The 14,657-nt window shown below is 48.5% G+C and overlaps 1 protein-coding gene across 1 annotated transcript in view; it reads right to left on the bottom strand.

The window, feature by feature from the left end:
• The window catches only part of LOC144806404 (uncharacterized), a 38,361-nt gene extending 24,408 nt beyond the window's left edge, over nucleotides 1-13,953 (bottom strand). The window contains exons 1-3 of the mRNA XM_078672764.1: nucleotides 13,876-13,953; nucleotides 8,853-8,917; nucleotides 3,612-3,676 (exon numbers count right to left, since the gene is read on the bottom strand). The gene's annotated coding sequence lies outside the window, so the exon portion shown is untranslated. The remainder of the gene's footprint in view (nucleotides 1-3,611; nucleotides 3,677-8,852; nucleotides 8,918-13,875) is intronic.
• Nucleotides 13,954-14,657: the final 704 nt, after the last annotated feature.

Raw genomic sequence — 14,657 nt, 5'->3', positions numbered from 1 at the left:
ATAATTCTATGGTATAGACCACAATAGGCTACTATACGTTTTCCTTGCCCTGCCGGGCAGGGAGTTTTATTATAGGTTAATTCAAATCTTTTTGGTTTTTAAATACATTTTTACAACAAACAATTTTCGCTGTGAGGCACAGTCCTGCGCCATTCATAAAAGGTTGAAAATAGAAGGAAAGAAATAAAGGAATTAAGAGAGAAATACTTCAGGCAACAGAGAAGTGAGCGGTCTGGGCACTGTAAGGATCAAAAGATATAACAATGTTTCCCAGAGCAGAAAATACATACAATAATACCAATGGTCAACAGTACGTCTGCTAAGAAAGGTCGACGTTTCGATCCCGCGCTCTAATTAAATGGGATCATCATCAGGACTTTAACAAAATAATTGCCGGATAGAACACTAAATGCGCCTTGGTGAGGGCTGTGTAAGAACAACAGGAGTAAACCCATAGACCACGTCGGGATGGGTGTGAAGTATGAACAATAACAATTCCCAACAGGTTTCAATTTGAGACAGTTAAGTAATGTATGCAGTCTGCATTACATAAGCAAGAAACAAAACAAGGAGGCTCATATGGTTTCAAAGCTTGTTATTCACCATATTAAAGGAGGGTGTTACACATGGAAATACAGTTAAGCAGCACTGTACAGAGAGAATCATGTGACAACCCGAGGGCACTTGGTGAGTGAAGAATATATAATTAGTGAAAAGTGAAGACGCAAGTGCTAAAGGTGAACAGCGTGAACGGCGCAATGTGACAAGAAAGTAATACAATGATGGCTCCGCAGGGTTAAGTTAAATTCACTTAAATCGTTGAACAAACAGTTTTACAGGAGCACAAAACGTAAAGATGCGCTCTAAAATTGCGCTGTGATGTCGACGGCGTTTCGATCCCTGTGAGTCGGGATTATCATCAGGACAGGGTTGTCGATGTGAGGCAGTGTAGATCACGTCGTGTAGATCCCGTGAGTCACTGGACGCCCAGGCAGGGTCCGAAATTGCGGCGTCTGGATGCGAAGTGTGCAGTCGAGAGCTGGTCTGGTTGGGCAGCACCTGAATCAAGCAAGGCGGCCAAGGGCGTAGAGGGCTCTCGATATCTGGGCGGCTCGCGATTAGTGCTGTTGGTTCCTCGCCGATTAGGTCTCAGGCGCCCTAATCGGCGAGGAACCAACAGCCAGATCAGCTTGCATCGGGACACTGTTCCCAAATTCGCGGAACGATTAATTGGTATCAACTGTCAACCCCTGACCCCTAACTCCTGAGGGACCACGAGCACGACCATTGAGCAATCTGAAATTTGCGGATCGACTTCACCATATTGACCGCAATTTGATTGAAACCCCTTTTCCCGCTCACCAGAGGAACAGGAGATACGAGTGCCAGAACTACACGTACCGCACTCCGGTGCCCGTGGCAGCCCCCTATGCCCCAGTCGGGAGCCACACATATCGCTCGCAGAACACAACGTGTTCTTGACGACCAGCCCTCACCAAGGCGCATTTAGTGTTCTATCCAGGCAATTATTTTGTTAAAGTCCTGATGATGATCCCATTTAATTAGAGCGCCTTATCGAAACGTCGACCTTTCTTAGCAGACGTACTGTTGACCATTGGTATTATTGTATGTATTTTCTGCTCTGGGAAACATTGTTATATCTTTTGATCCTTACAGTGCCCAGACCGCTCACTTCTCTGTTGCCTGAAGTATTTCTCTCTTATTTCCTTTATTTCTTTCCTTCTATTTTCAACCTTTTATGAATGGCGCAGGACTGTGCTTCACAGCGAAAATTGTTTGTTGTAAAAATGTATTTAAAAAGCAAAAAGATTTGAATTAACCTATAATAAAACTCCCTGCCTGGCTGGGCAAGGAAAACGTATAGTAGCCTATTGTGGTCTATACAATAGAATTACGCTATCTTTTTAAGCAACATACTTTCATATAATACATAAGTGCATTCTGGGGGTTGTAGTATCCATTACTTCACTAAAGACAGTGGTTTAAAAAAGAAACTCCATGCTTGGAGGAGATGTGTGCCTTTGTCATGAGCCATCTGGGGCTCAATAATAACTCTGGATACTTTTCAAAAACTCGGATTATGAGCGCTTAAAATAAAATTATATGTCTGAAAAGGAGTATCTCTGGGCGGTGAGAGCAGCGGCTGAGGCATTCCACATTCCTCCTACCCAGAGGACAAGTCTCTCCTCCTACCCCAACATAGCAGGTTTCATAACAACACAGGACAGAGCTCACCTCCTTTGCATCACCCCACTAGGACAAGACAGGCCTCTCCTCCTAGCCGCGCAGGACAGGCTTCACCTCCTCTGCATTCCCCTGGACAGGCCTCAGCTCCTCTGCACCCCTGGACAGGATTCGTCTCCTCTGCATCCCCTGGACAGGCCTCACCTCCTCTGCACCCCCTTGGACAGGCCTCACCTCCACTGTAACCCCTGGACAGGCCTCGCCTCATTTGCACCCCTGGACAGGCTTCATCTCCTCTGCACCCCCTTGACAGGCATCACTTTCCCTGCACCCCCTGGACAGGCATCACCTCCTCTGAACTCCCCTGGACAGGCCTCACCTGCTCTGCATCCCTTTGACAGGCCTCATCTCAACTGCGCCCCCTGTACACACCTCACCTCCTCTGCACCCCCCTGGACAGGCCTCAACTCCTCTGCACACCCTGGACAGACATCGCCTCCTCTGCACCCCTGGGACAGGCCTCACCTCCTCTGCACCCCCTGCACACACCTCACCTCCTCTGCACCCCCATGGACAGGCCTCACTTCCTCTGCACACCCTGGACAGGCCTCAACTACTCTGCACACCCTGGACAGGCCTCACCTCCTCTGCACCCGCTTGGACAGGCCTCACCTCCACTGCACCCCAAGCCCAGGACAGGCCTCAACTCCTTTGTCCCCCCCCGGACAGGCCTCACCTCCTCTGCACCCCTTTGGACAGGATTCACCTCCTCTGCACCCCTTTGGGCAGGCCTCACCTCCTCTGCACCCCATTGACAGGCCTCACCTCGTCTGCACCCCTCCTGGATAGGCTGCACCCCCAGGACAGGCCTCAACTCCTCTGCACCCCCTGAACAGGTCTCACCCCTCTCAGCACAGTACAGGTCTCACCTCTTCTGTACCCCCTGGACAGGTGTCAGAGTGCAGGAAAAAGGAATCAAAGCTCTTCTTTGTTCCGCAGTATCTGCCATTGAACCGGCATTGCAAAGATTACCCGCTCGCAAAAGGTCGCGGGTGATTATAGCGTGGAAACGGGCATTCTCCCCTGTACTACCAACAGGGAGGACCGTGGTGCAAGTTGCTGGTCTAGTCCTGAGCTCGTGTACACAGGCGCGAGGTCTAGACTAGCTGGGAAGTGCGCCGGTTGATTTTCGAACCGAGGCACTTCACCAACTGATTTTCAGAGATTAGTCATGTTCTTTCTGTAGTCTAGTTAGATAGAAATAGTGCAGTTTTGTGCCAGGCTTAGGCGCAGGTTAGAGTGCTTCAGTGCATCGGTTAGTTAGTTAGGTAATTTAGAACTAGAGAGAAATGCAAATTTAAAGTAAATAAGAAAAAAGAAATATAAAGAGAAGAATTAATACTTACCCATTGAATACTTCAGTTCCTGATTTCTTCGTTGCTTGATTGACGGCGTAGGCTCCAGAAGGTTCCTAAGTGAGAAGTAAGAAAAATTCAGAAGATAAGAAAGTAAGGCAGAGAGTGAATGAACGAATGAGTGAAAAAGAATAAATTAACTCACAGAGTTAAAGAGTGCTAAAATGTTGTTTATAATGCAGGTTACGAAAGAATAAAATACTTATATTAAAGAATAGAAGAGGAGCAAATGCCATAGGCACTCTGGGTAAGGAAATATATATATATATATATTATAGAGAGACAGAGAGCAAGAAAGTGGAGAAGGAACTGAAGGAAATTAGCAATGGTGTGCTTTTCTGTTACAGCGATTTCCACTCATGCTTGAAGATAGAGAGGGAGTAAGAAAGGCATAAAATGGAGTACGGCAGAAAGGAAGAAGAAGAGTGGAAGAGCCAGAAGGTCAGGCAGTGTCTTCTCTGTCCCATTCCCCTTTCCCCCGGCTGGGTTCACACAGAAACTAGTTAACTCTTCAGTTGGTGGCTGTGGGAAAACTAGGGGTGGAATTTGGAAAATCTCATCGTTCTGCTCCTGGGAGTGTCGGCACTGTGAGTAACCACGACCCTTGACAGAGCGAAGTGCCCACGTCAATACTCGCCCGAGCAGAATGGCTGAAGAGTTTGATTTAAAACATTTAGGAAATATTCTTAAGGAGATTCAAGAAGAGTTAATAGCAGTCAGAGAGGAAAATAAGGTAATCAAATTTGAAATGAAGGCCCACATTTTCTTAACTCAGTGCTCGTTGTACTTCATGTGTCGGCCCACTGTCTTCCCAGTACACAATCTCGTATAACATTCATCTTGTCGTATCTCAATGGGGACGCAGCCTGTGGTCAATGCCCCTGGTCACCCAAGACTCACCAATTTTATATTACTTTGAGGAGTTCAAGAAAGAGTTTTTGCGACTTTTTGATCGTCCGAAGGTGGCACAGGCTACGGATACTGAATTACTGGAGTTGAGGCAAGGGAATCGAGAGCTTGTCTTCACCTGGCCCAATTTAACAAACTTGTTGTAGAAACTGAATGGCCGGAGGCCAAAAGGGCAGCCTTGTTCTATCGGGGTTTGAAAGATGACTTAAAGGATGCTTTGCCACTGATCCCAAATCGCCCTACAGAAGTTTCAGCTTTGATTGATCTCGTTTTAGAGATAGACTATCGACTAATGGAAAGAAGGGGTGAAAGATGACGTGAATTTCGGCCCAGTGTACCACGATTTGACCGGGTCAGAGCAGAGGTTGTTAAATCTTCTGATAGAGAACATGGAGTCGAACCTATGCAAATTGGAACTATTAGAGGCCCCCTTTCCAAAGAAGAGAAAGAAAAGCGTCGACAGAATAATCTATGGCTTTATTGTGGTATTAGTGGACATTTTGTAAAGGAATGTCCCAAGAAGCCAAAAACCTTCAAGAAGGAAAACTCTCTGCACCACCAGTAGAAGGAGTTGGGCTGGTGGTTGCTAACAAGGATATAATTCGAATTTCTTATCAAGTGGTCAATACTCTACAATCTTCCACTCCACACCTCATTCTGACGATGACCCTAAGATTTCGAGACAGAGTTCTTTCAGGAGTGGCCATGATGCTGGACTCCGGTGCTACGGGGAACTTTTGTGACCTCAATATGCCTTGAAAATTGGTCTGACGGCATTACCTAAAAAGAGAAGTGAGGCAGTTAGGGCTGTTGGCGGTAAAAATTCATCTTCCAGCCCAATAACCAGTCACACGGAAGTTGTGGAACTTGTTTCTGTCGAAGTTCAAAAGGAGGAGATTCAATTTAACTTGATTGATGCTCCTCAGTTTGGAATCATCCTGGGTTTGCCTTGGTTAACTGAACACAACCCAACAATTAACTGGAGTGATCGAACCGTGAAGTTTAACTCAAGTTATTGTTTGGAAAAATGCTTAGGAGAAAAGCGGAAAGAGCAAGATGGAAATCCAGCAGCTTTAATAAGCAAGCAAAAGATGATGGTGTGTGCGGTTCAAACTGTGAGTCTTACGGTAGAACATCAAGAGTTTGCTGAAGTTTTCAGTGAATCGGAATCAAAGAAGTTGCCCCCACATCGGTCGTATGACTGCAAAATCGATTTGGATCCTGGATCTAATCTTCCTTGTAGCCGAATGTATGCGCTTACTGAAGCTGAAAACCGTCATCTTAAAGATTACATTTAGAAATACAGAGAAAACAGGTTCATACGACCATCATAGTCCCCCGTTTCTTCACCATTATTTTTCTCACCGAAACGTGACAGAGATCTGAGAATGTGTATAGATTATCGTACCTTGAACAAGATTACAATAAAGAATCGTTATCCTCTTCCCTTGATTTCAGTTCTTCTAGATCATGGGTACTCACAAACTTTCTCTCGGGGGGCAAATTTATAGTGTGGTTTGTGGCCAAGGGCCGCTCCTGTGGGGGCGAGGGCAGTGGGGGAGGGGGACGTGTCTAAAGAAAAAAAAACTGAGACCATGAGGTTGAACACAGGTCCCGGCAGCGGACGCTTTCATCCACTGAGTCACCAGACCCAGCACACACACACACGCACACCTCTCTCTCGCTCTCTCCCCCTTACTCTGACTGTCTATCTCCCTCTCTCTCTCCCTCCCTTTGTCTCCCTCTGTCTCCCTCCCTCTGTCTCCCTCTCTCTCTCTCCCTCTCTCTGCCTCCCTCCCTCCCTCTGTCTCCCTCCCTCTGTCTCTGTCTGTCTCCCTCCCTCCGTCTAACTCCCTCTCTTCTCTCTGTCTCCCTCTGCCTGTCACCCTCTTTCAACCTCACTCTGTCTATCATCCTCTGTCTCCCTCCCTGTCCCCTTCCCTCAGTTTCCTTCCCTCAGTTTCCTTCCCTCTGTCTCCTTCCCTCTGTCTCACTCCCTCTGTCTCCCTCTCCCTGTCTCCCTCTCCCTGTCTCCCTACTTCCTCTGTCTCCCTCCCTCTGTCTCCCTTCTCCCTCTGTCTTAAAGTCCTTGCACATTACCTGTTCTACTCTTCTCTGCCATGATGCCCCAGGAGGTACCAAATATTTCCGTAGAGTGATTCCCCGAATATTCATGCCTGTCCTTTCATATAATACATAAGTGCATTCTTGGGGTTGTAGTATCCGTTACATTACTAAAGACAGTGGTTTAAAAAATAAACTCCATACTTGATGGAGATGTGTGCCTTTGTCATGAGCCATCTGGGGCTCAATAATAACTCGGGGTACTTTTCAAAAACTCGGATTATGAGCTCTTAAAATCAAATTATACGTCTGGAAAGGAGTATCTCTGGGCGGTGAGAGCAGCGGCTGAGGCATTCCACACTCCTCCTACCCAGAGGACAAGCCAGGGCAGGCTTCTTCTACTACCCTAACATGGCAGGTTTCATAACAGCACAGGACAGGCCTCACCTCCTTTGAATCACCCCACTAGGACAAGACAGGCCTCTCCTCCTACCCGCGCAGGACAGGCTTCATCTCTTCTGCATTCCCCTGGACAGACCTCAGCTCCTCTGCACCCCTGGACAGGATTCGCCTCCGCTGCCCCCCCTGGACAGGCCTCTTCTCCTCTTCATCCCCTTGGACAGGCCTCACCTCCACTGTAACCCCAGGACAGGCCTCACCTCATTTGCACCCCTGGACAGGCCTCACCTCCTCTGCACCCCTGGACAGGCCTTACCTCCTCTACACCCCCTGGACAGGACTCGCCTCCTCTGTACCCCCTCGACAGGCCTCACCTCCTCTGCACCCCTGGATAGGCCACACCTCCTCTGAATCCCTTGGACAGGACTCACCTCCACTGTATCCCCTGGACAGGCCTCAGCTCCAATGTAACCCCTGGATAGGCCTCACCTCCTTTTCATCGCCCTCACCAGGACAAGACGGGCCTCGCCTCTTCTGCACCCCCCTGGACAGGCTTTACCTACTCTGTACCCCCTGGACATGCCTCACCTCCTCTGCACCCACTGGAAGGCCCCACTTCCACTGCACCTCTCAGGACAGGCATCACTTCCTCTGCACACCCTCTGGACAGGCTTCACCTCCTCTGCACCCCCTGGACAGGCATCGCTTCCTCTGCACCCCCTGGACAGGCATCACTTCATCTTCACCCCTGGACAGGCCTCACCTGCTCTGCACTCCCCTGGACAGGCCTCACCTGCTCTGCATCCCTTGGACAGGCCTCATCTCAACTGCGCCGCCTGTACACACCTCACCTCCTCTGCACCCCCCTGGACAGGCCTCAACTCCTCTGCACACCCTGGACAGGCCTTACCTCCTCTGCACCCCTTGGACAGGCCTCCCCTCCTCTGCGCCCCCTTCACACACCTCATCTCCTCTGCACCCCCATGGACAGGCCTCACTTCCTCTGCACCCCTTGGACAGGCCTCAACTCCTCTGCACACCCTGGACACGCCTCTCCTTCTCTGCACCGCTTGGGCAGACCTCACGCCTCCGCACCCCTGGAGAGGCCTCACCTACACTGCACCCCCAGCCCAGGACAGGCCTCAACTCCTTTGTACTCGCCTGGACAGGCCTCACCTCCTCTGTACCAGATTGGACAGGACTCACCTCCTCTGCACCCCCTTGGGCAGGCCTCACCTCCTCTGCACCCCCTTGACAGGCCTCACCTCGTCTGCACCCCTCCTGGATAGGCTGCACCGCCACTGCACCCCCAGCCCAGGACAGGCCTCAACTCCTCTGCACCCCCTCAACAGGTCTCACCTCCTCAGCACAGTACAGGCCTCACCTCTTCTGCACCCCCTGGACAGGTGTCAGGGTGCAGGAAAAGGAATCAAAGCTCTTCTTTGTCTCGCGGTATCTGTCTTTGAACCGGCATTGCAAAAATCACCCGCTCGCAAAAGGTCGCGGGTGATTCTAGCACGGACCCAGGCATTCTCCCCTGTACTACCAACAGGGAAGACAGCGGTGCAAGTTGCCGGCCTAGTCCTGCGCTCCTGGACACAGGTGCGAGGTCTAGACAAGCTGTGAAGTGCGCCGGTTGATTTTAGAACCAAGGCACTTCACCAACTGATTTTCAGAGATTAGTCACGTTCTTTCTGTAGTCTAGTTTGATAGAAATAGTGCCGTTTTGTGCCAGGCTTAGGCGCAGGTTAGAGTGCTTCGGTGCGTCGGTTAGTTAGTTTGGTAATTTAGAAGTAGAGAGAAGTACCAATTTAAAGTAAATAGGGAAAAAGAAATATAAAGAGAAGAATTAATACTTACCCATTGAATACTTCAGTTCCTGATTTCTTCGTTGCTTGGTTGACAGCGGAGGCTCCAGAAGGTTCCTAAGGGAGAAGTAAGAAGAATTCAGATAAGAAAGTAAGGCAGAGAATGAATGAACGAATGAGTGAAAAAGAATAAATTAACTCACAGAGTTAAAGGGTGCTAAAGTGTTGTTTATAATGAAGGTTACCAAAGAATAAAGTACTTATATTAAAGAATAGAAGAGGAGCAAATGCCACAGGCACTCTGGGTAAGGACACATATATATATATTTATTTATTTAATGCGATTTAAATAGCGCGAACATTAGCCGAAGGTGTCAGAGCGCTTTACATAAGAACCAGTAGCGATACATAAGGACTTGGAATTACATGAGTTACATAAAAGATACACACAGAAAAAAATTGCAAATGTACAAGATGTAGAGTCACACACGGAAGAGATAAACACAGAAAAAACTGCAAACGTAGAAGTTGCAAGTCACTCAAGGAAGAGATACAAATGGATATACTCTAAGAGTCACATAGGAATGGTAGAGACTACAAAGGTCTACTGCACATACTAGTGATTAGAGTTATCTCTATATACATAAATATACAAATAGTAGATTTTCTCAGGTCAAGACCCAAAAAACCAGGAGAGCAGAGTTCCATTAAGGAGGGGGGACGTAGTCTCAGCACCAAGGGAGGGTGGGAGGGATGCAAGGGAATGGAGAAAAGGCAAATCATAGGATCGTCAAAGGGGAAACGAGGGACAAATGGTTAAAGGACGAGGGAATGGACAAGATGGCGGGTCAGGGTCCAGAGAAAAGCGGCCGAGAACAGCAGCAAAATGGCGGGCACGACAAGAGTAAAGAAGTCCATGAGAGTGACCCAGTTAGTATGAATCAAAGTGCCAGAAGAAGTCCAGGGGGGTACACAGTCCAAAAATCAAATTAGTAATGGTGTGCTTTTCTGTTACAGCGATTTCCATCCATGCTTGAAGATAGAGAGGGAGTAAGAACGGCATAAAATGGAGTACGGCAGAAAGGAAGAAGTAGAGTGGAAGAGCCAGAAGGTCAGGCAGTCTCTTCTCTGTCCCATGCCCCTTTCTCCCGGCTGGGTTCGCACGGCCACTAGTTAACTCTTCAGTTGGTGGCTGTGGGAAAACCAGTGGTGGAATTTGAAAAATCTCATGTTCTGCTCCTGGGAGTGTGGCACTGTGCGTAAACACAACCCTTGACAACAGGCCTCCCCTGCATCCCCTGGACAGGCCTCACCTCATCTGCACTTCCTTGGACAGGACTCACCTCCTCTGCACCCCATTGGACAGGTTCACCTCCTCTTCTCCCCCTGGACATGCTCACCTCCTCTTCTCCCCAGGACAGGCTTCACCTCCTCTGCACCCCTGGACAGGCCTCAACAACTCTGGACCCCCTGGACAGGCCTAACCTCCTCTGCACCCCATGGATATGCCTTACCTCCTCTGCACCCCAGGACAGGCCTCACCTCCTCTGCTCCCGCTGGAGAGGCATCTCCTCTGCACCCCTCAGGACAGACCTCACATCCTCTGCACCCCTGGACAGGCCTCTCCTCCTCTGCACCCCAGGACAGGCCTCACCTCCTCTGCACCCCCTAGACAGGGTCACCTCCTCTGCCCTCAGGACAGGCTTCATCTCCTCTTCTACCCATGGACAGACCTCACCTCCTCTGCTCCCCCTGAACAGGCTTCACCTCCACTGCTTGCCCTGGACAGGCCTCTCCTCCTCTGCACCCCAGGACAGGCCTCACCTCCTCTGCACCCCTGGACAGGCCTCACCTCCTCTGCACCCCGGCACAGGCCTCACCTCCTCCGCACATCCTGGACAGGCCTTAGCTCCTCTGCACCCCTGGACAGGCCTCACCTCCTCTGCACACCTGGACAGGCCTCTCCTTCTCTGCCCCTCCTCTGGACAGGCCTCACCACCTCTGCCCCTCCTCTGGACAGTCCTCTCCTCCTCTGCACCCCTGGACAGGCCTCACCTCCTCTGCACCCCTGGACAGGCCTCTCCTCCTCTGCCCCTCCTCTGGACAGGCCTCTCCTCTTTGCCCCTCCTCTGGACAGGCCTCTCCTCCTCTGCACCCCTGGACAGGCCTCTCCTCCTCTGCACCATAAGTGAGCAGTAATTGGGCCAAACCATACTCTAAACCGTAATAGGTAAACATTTGATCATCTGATGGCGAGGAATCTTTGGTTTTTGTGTGACATGTATGGTTCAGGACACACTCTTACAAAGCAGACGGCCCTCACTGAAGTACGACTATTATGACAAATACTGGCCACTCAAGATGGAATCATTAGATGCATCAAAGGGTTTTGCCCATTCTGTGTCTAAGGGAAAATGTGTTCGTCCATATGGCCCATTGTGGTAAAGCTGCTGCCGAAGTCTAATTCTATCACAGCTCTGTGGTAAGTATTAGCGGTGAAACCTCGCGGCTCCAACCACAACCGTTTTGATGGCACTGCCTTCTTTTTTGATACCATGTTCATACTGATAACGCAGGATTCATACAGCGGTGTATCATAAGCATAAAAACAAATTTCCATAGACAGAATTCCTTACAGTTAATTCCAAGGAACATCAAAAGCCTGCTTGGAACAGACAAGATTGATAAGAGTTTCCCTTCCTTAGCCCTGATACCGGCTAATCACGAGTTTAGCCATTTCATATTTGAGCATTGCTACACAACTTGTTCTCGTATCAGTTGTGCCTCGCTAGCACAGGCAATGGAAATGGCTCTGGGATTTAATCAAGCCCTCCAAGACTCTCACGTAGCACTCTCCTTTGGGAAGTTTTAATGCTCTTCTTGACCCACTGTAAAAAAAAATGAGGTCTTGTTCGTTGACGATCCTATAAACTCATCACCAAGTATCACTGTAAGTTCTGTTTGGGACCGTTGGTAAGACTGCGATACCTCAGTCATAAACCTGTCTACCCCGCCGCTTGCCCCACAAGTGAGGTCAGGCTGGGGTACACCAATGAGTTTTCTATATGGCCATTATGTATTGCAATGTCACAGTCATTCAAATGAGAACCCTGCACACCTTGTGAGATAATACTTTGCTGTAAGTTGAAATGAAATCTTCAGAACTGTCTCCTAAGAAAGGATTCCTCACACCCCTGCTCTTGCCTGATGTATTAGAAAAGCTAACCTTCACATTGCCGGAGAAAAGAGAGCTGTACTTGAGATACACTCAAACATGTATGTCCATTTCTGACTTATGGCTGGATCACAGATGTTTTGTAAATACCAGCTTGGGTCTGAAATGCTTGTTATTGTATTTTATTTCTTTGCAATACCTTATGCTAAATGTATACTATGTAAATATATGATATTGATTTTCCAGTACAGCGGACACTGAAATTTTGTACAACTTTTTTTCCTCAAGCAAAAGCTTCACTGTGTTAAGTCAATATCGTCATAGTCCGCACTACACATAAGGGGTACATTTTTTTGGAAGCCCGTATCATTGATTTATGAAGTAGGCCAGGCATTTTGATTTATTTGCAGTGCTAGTTGATTTCTGTAGCTTATTATCCCTTGGACAACTAGATTTGCAAAATATTTCCACATCCCAGATAGGGTCACACTCTATCTACGTTGTGCATTATGGTTCTTTAATTTTCCAGGCCACATATTGATCTGCATACATTTTTTACATATTCTAGAACCAACTTTTCACGCAAAGCAATTGCAACACCCAACTGAACACATTGTAGGGAATGCAAGATTAAGTAAAGCATGTGTAATATAAACTGGAACAACATGGTTACCTCAATACGTTTACACTCACTATTTAGAAATCAAAGCGTGTTTTTTGCCTGAAAAGTAAACACATGGAAGAGACCCGTTTCAATGTCCATTGCTTATATGCTTACATCCTTACAAAACGTAAATAGTATGATTTAAAAAGACCACATCTCTGAACACAGAGCTGTTGTACACATTTTATAAAACTAAACAGTCGTTAAGGATTGCATTAAATGTTTTCCACTCCACACACCAACAGAAAGACGAGAAAACGAAAGTACTGTTTCACTGGCAAACTCCGTGAAGTGGCGCTAATGTGTTTAGGTGTGAATAAAAGCAATCTGGCCACTTTGCGACACCTCTGTTTTGCTTTACTTTGTTATTTTTCTTATTTTGAACCTTTTTTTCTTTCCATCCCGAGGCTGCACTTTGGAATAGAAAAATTTGAGAACTAGACGACATTTCCAGCAAAAGTGTTTCTTTCTCTTTTGGATCCCTCTCACAGGAGAACAAATGAAGGAAACGAGAGGAAAGAGAGGGTAAGCGTTGTTTCTTGAAGTCACGCTTTCATTCAGCAAGTGAGGAAGAGCGAGACAGAGACAGAAAGAGAGGGAAGAAGAGGAAGAAAGGAGGAGGCTCCTGACCACGGCACAGCACGAGAAACGCACACACTCCTTGTCAGAGTACAAGGCGGAAGTGCCTCTTTCTGGCCAGACACAGCCAGGCGCGGCCTGCGCGTCGATGGGTGCGTGAGTCCAATCTCAGCAACAATGAGAATGTAAATTTCCCTCAAATGTGCAGGTAAAGAAGAGTGATGGCAAAGATTTCTCACAGTGCAGTATAAAGCAGTGCAGTGATAAGCATCTCTCCTAGTGCAGTAAACATCAGTGCAGCGTACACATTTTCACTATGAATGCCCCCCTGTAGTGCAGTACAAAGCAGTCCATTGTGAACATAGTCCTCATAGCGTAGTAAAACGTAGTACAGGGCGCAGAGATTTCTTATAGTGTGATAAAAGCAGTGCCCTGTGCACAGATTACCTCTTTAAGCTGTAAATATCTCTCACAGTGCCATGAAAAGCAATGCAATGTGCACATATTTCTTATAGTTAAGTAATAAACACGTACAATGTGCACAGATTTCACATAGTATTGTAAAACGCAGTCCAGTGTGCAAAGATGTCTCATACAGTATTACAAGTAATACAAGTAATACAGTGTGCACAGAATTAAATATTAAGATGTAAATACCTCCGCGTGCAGTGAAATGCAAAGTAACATGCAGGATTCCCCAGAGAGCAGTAAAAAGCAGCACAGTATGCACAGATTGTTATATAGTGGCTCTCTCCACCTCCTGGAGGGGGGGGGGGCAGGTTTGGAGTCTGAGGGGGGGGCAGGTTTGGAGTCTGAGGGGGGGGCAGGTTTGCAGTCTGAGGGGGGGGCAGGTTTGGAGTCTGAGGGGGGCAGGTTTGGAGTCTGAGGGGGGCAGGTTTGGAGTCTGGGGGGGGGCAGGTTTGGAGTCTGAGGGGGTGGGGGCAGATCTGGGGGGTCGGTGAGGGTCTGAAGCTGAAGCGAGCTGCACAGACACTGGGGGGAGGGTCCTTCTGCTGAACACAGACAGAAGCCGGGAGGAATGATGCTCGGGTTCGAGGAAGGGCTAGTTCGACCCAAAGTGGTTGAATTGGTTCCCAGTCCGAGCTGGCGGCCCCTGCGTCTGCTCGTGCCTGCTCACATACATTGGTGCTGTAGCGCCTCGCAGCCCCTGTGTATCAAAGCTCAAACGGTGACATTGTTTTCTGAAGGAAGTCAGGCGAGGCCTCTCTTTATCATGGCTCTCGTGCTCCTGACCTCCCCACCCCCTCGTAACAGCGCATGCGCAGGACCGTGAGTCATCACTGCGCAGGTGGGAAGCGAAGGCACTACTTCCTATCGATCTCGTGCTCCTGACCTCCCTTGCTCCCCAACAACATATTGAAGCGTCTCATAACTGCGCAGGCGCAGGGCCACGCGTCATCACTGCGCAAGTGGGGAGC

This window comes from Lissotriton helveticus, assembly GCF_964261635.1.
Source record: "Lissotriton helveticus chromosome 1_1 unlocalized genomic scaffold, aLisHel1.1 SUPER_1_unloc_7, whole genome shotgun sequence".
Taxonomy (NCBI): Eukaryota; Metazoa; Chordata; class Amphibia; order Caudata; family Salamandridae; genus Lissotriton; species Lissotriton helveticus.
The sequence above is the reverse complement of the archived record's forward strand: the minus strand, read 5'-3'. Positions and strand labels throughout refer to the sequence as shown.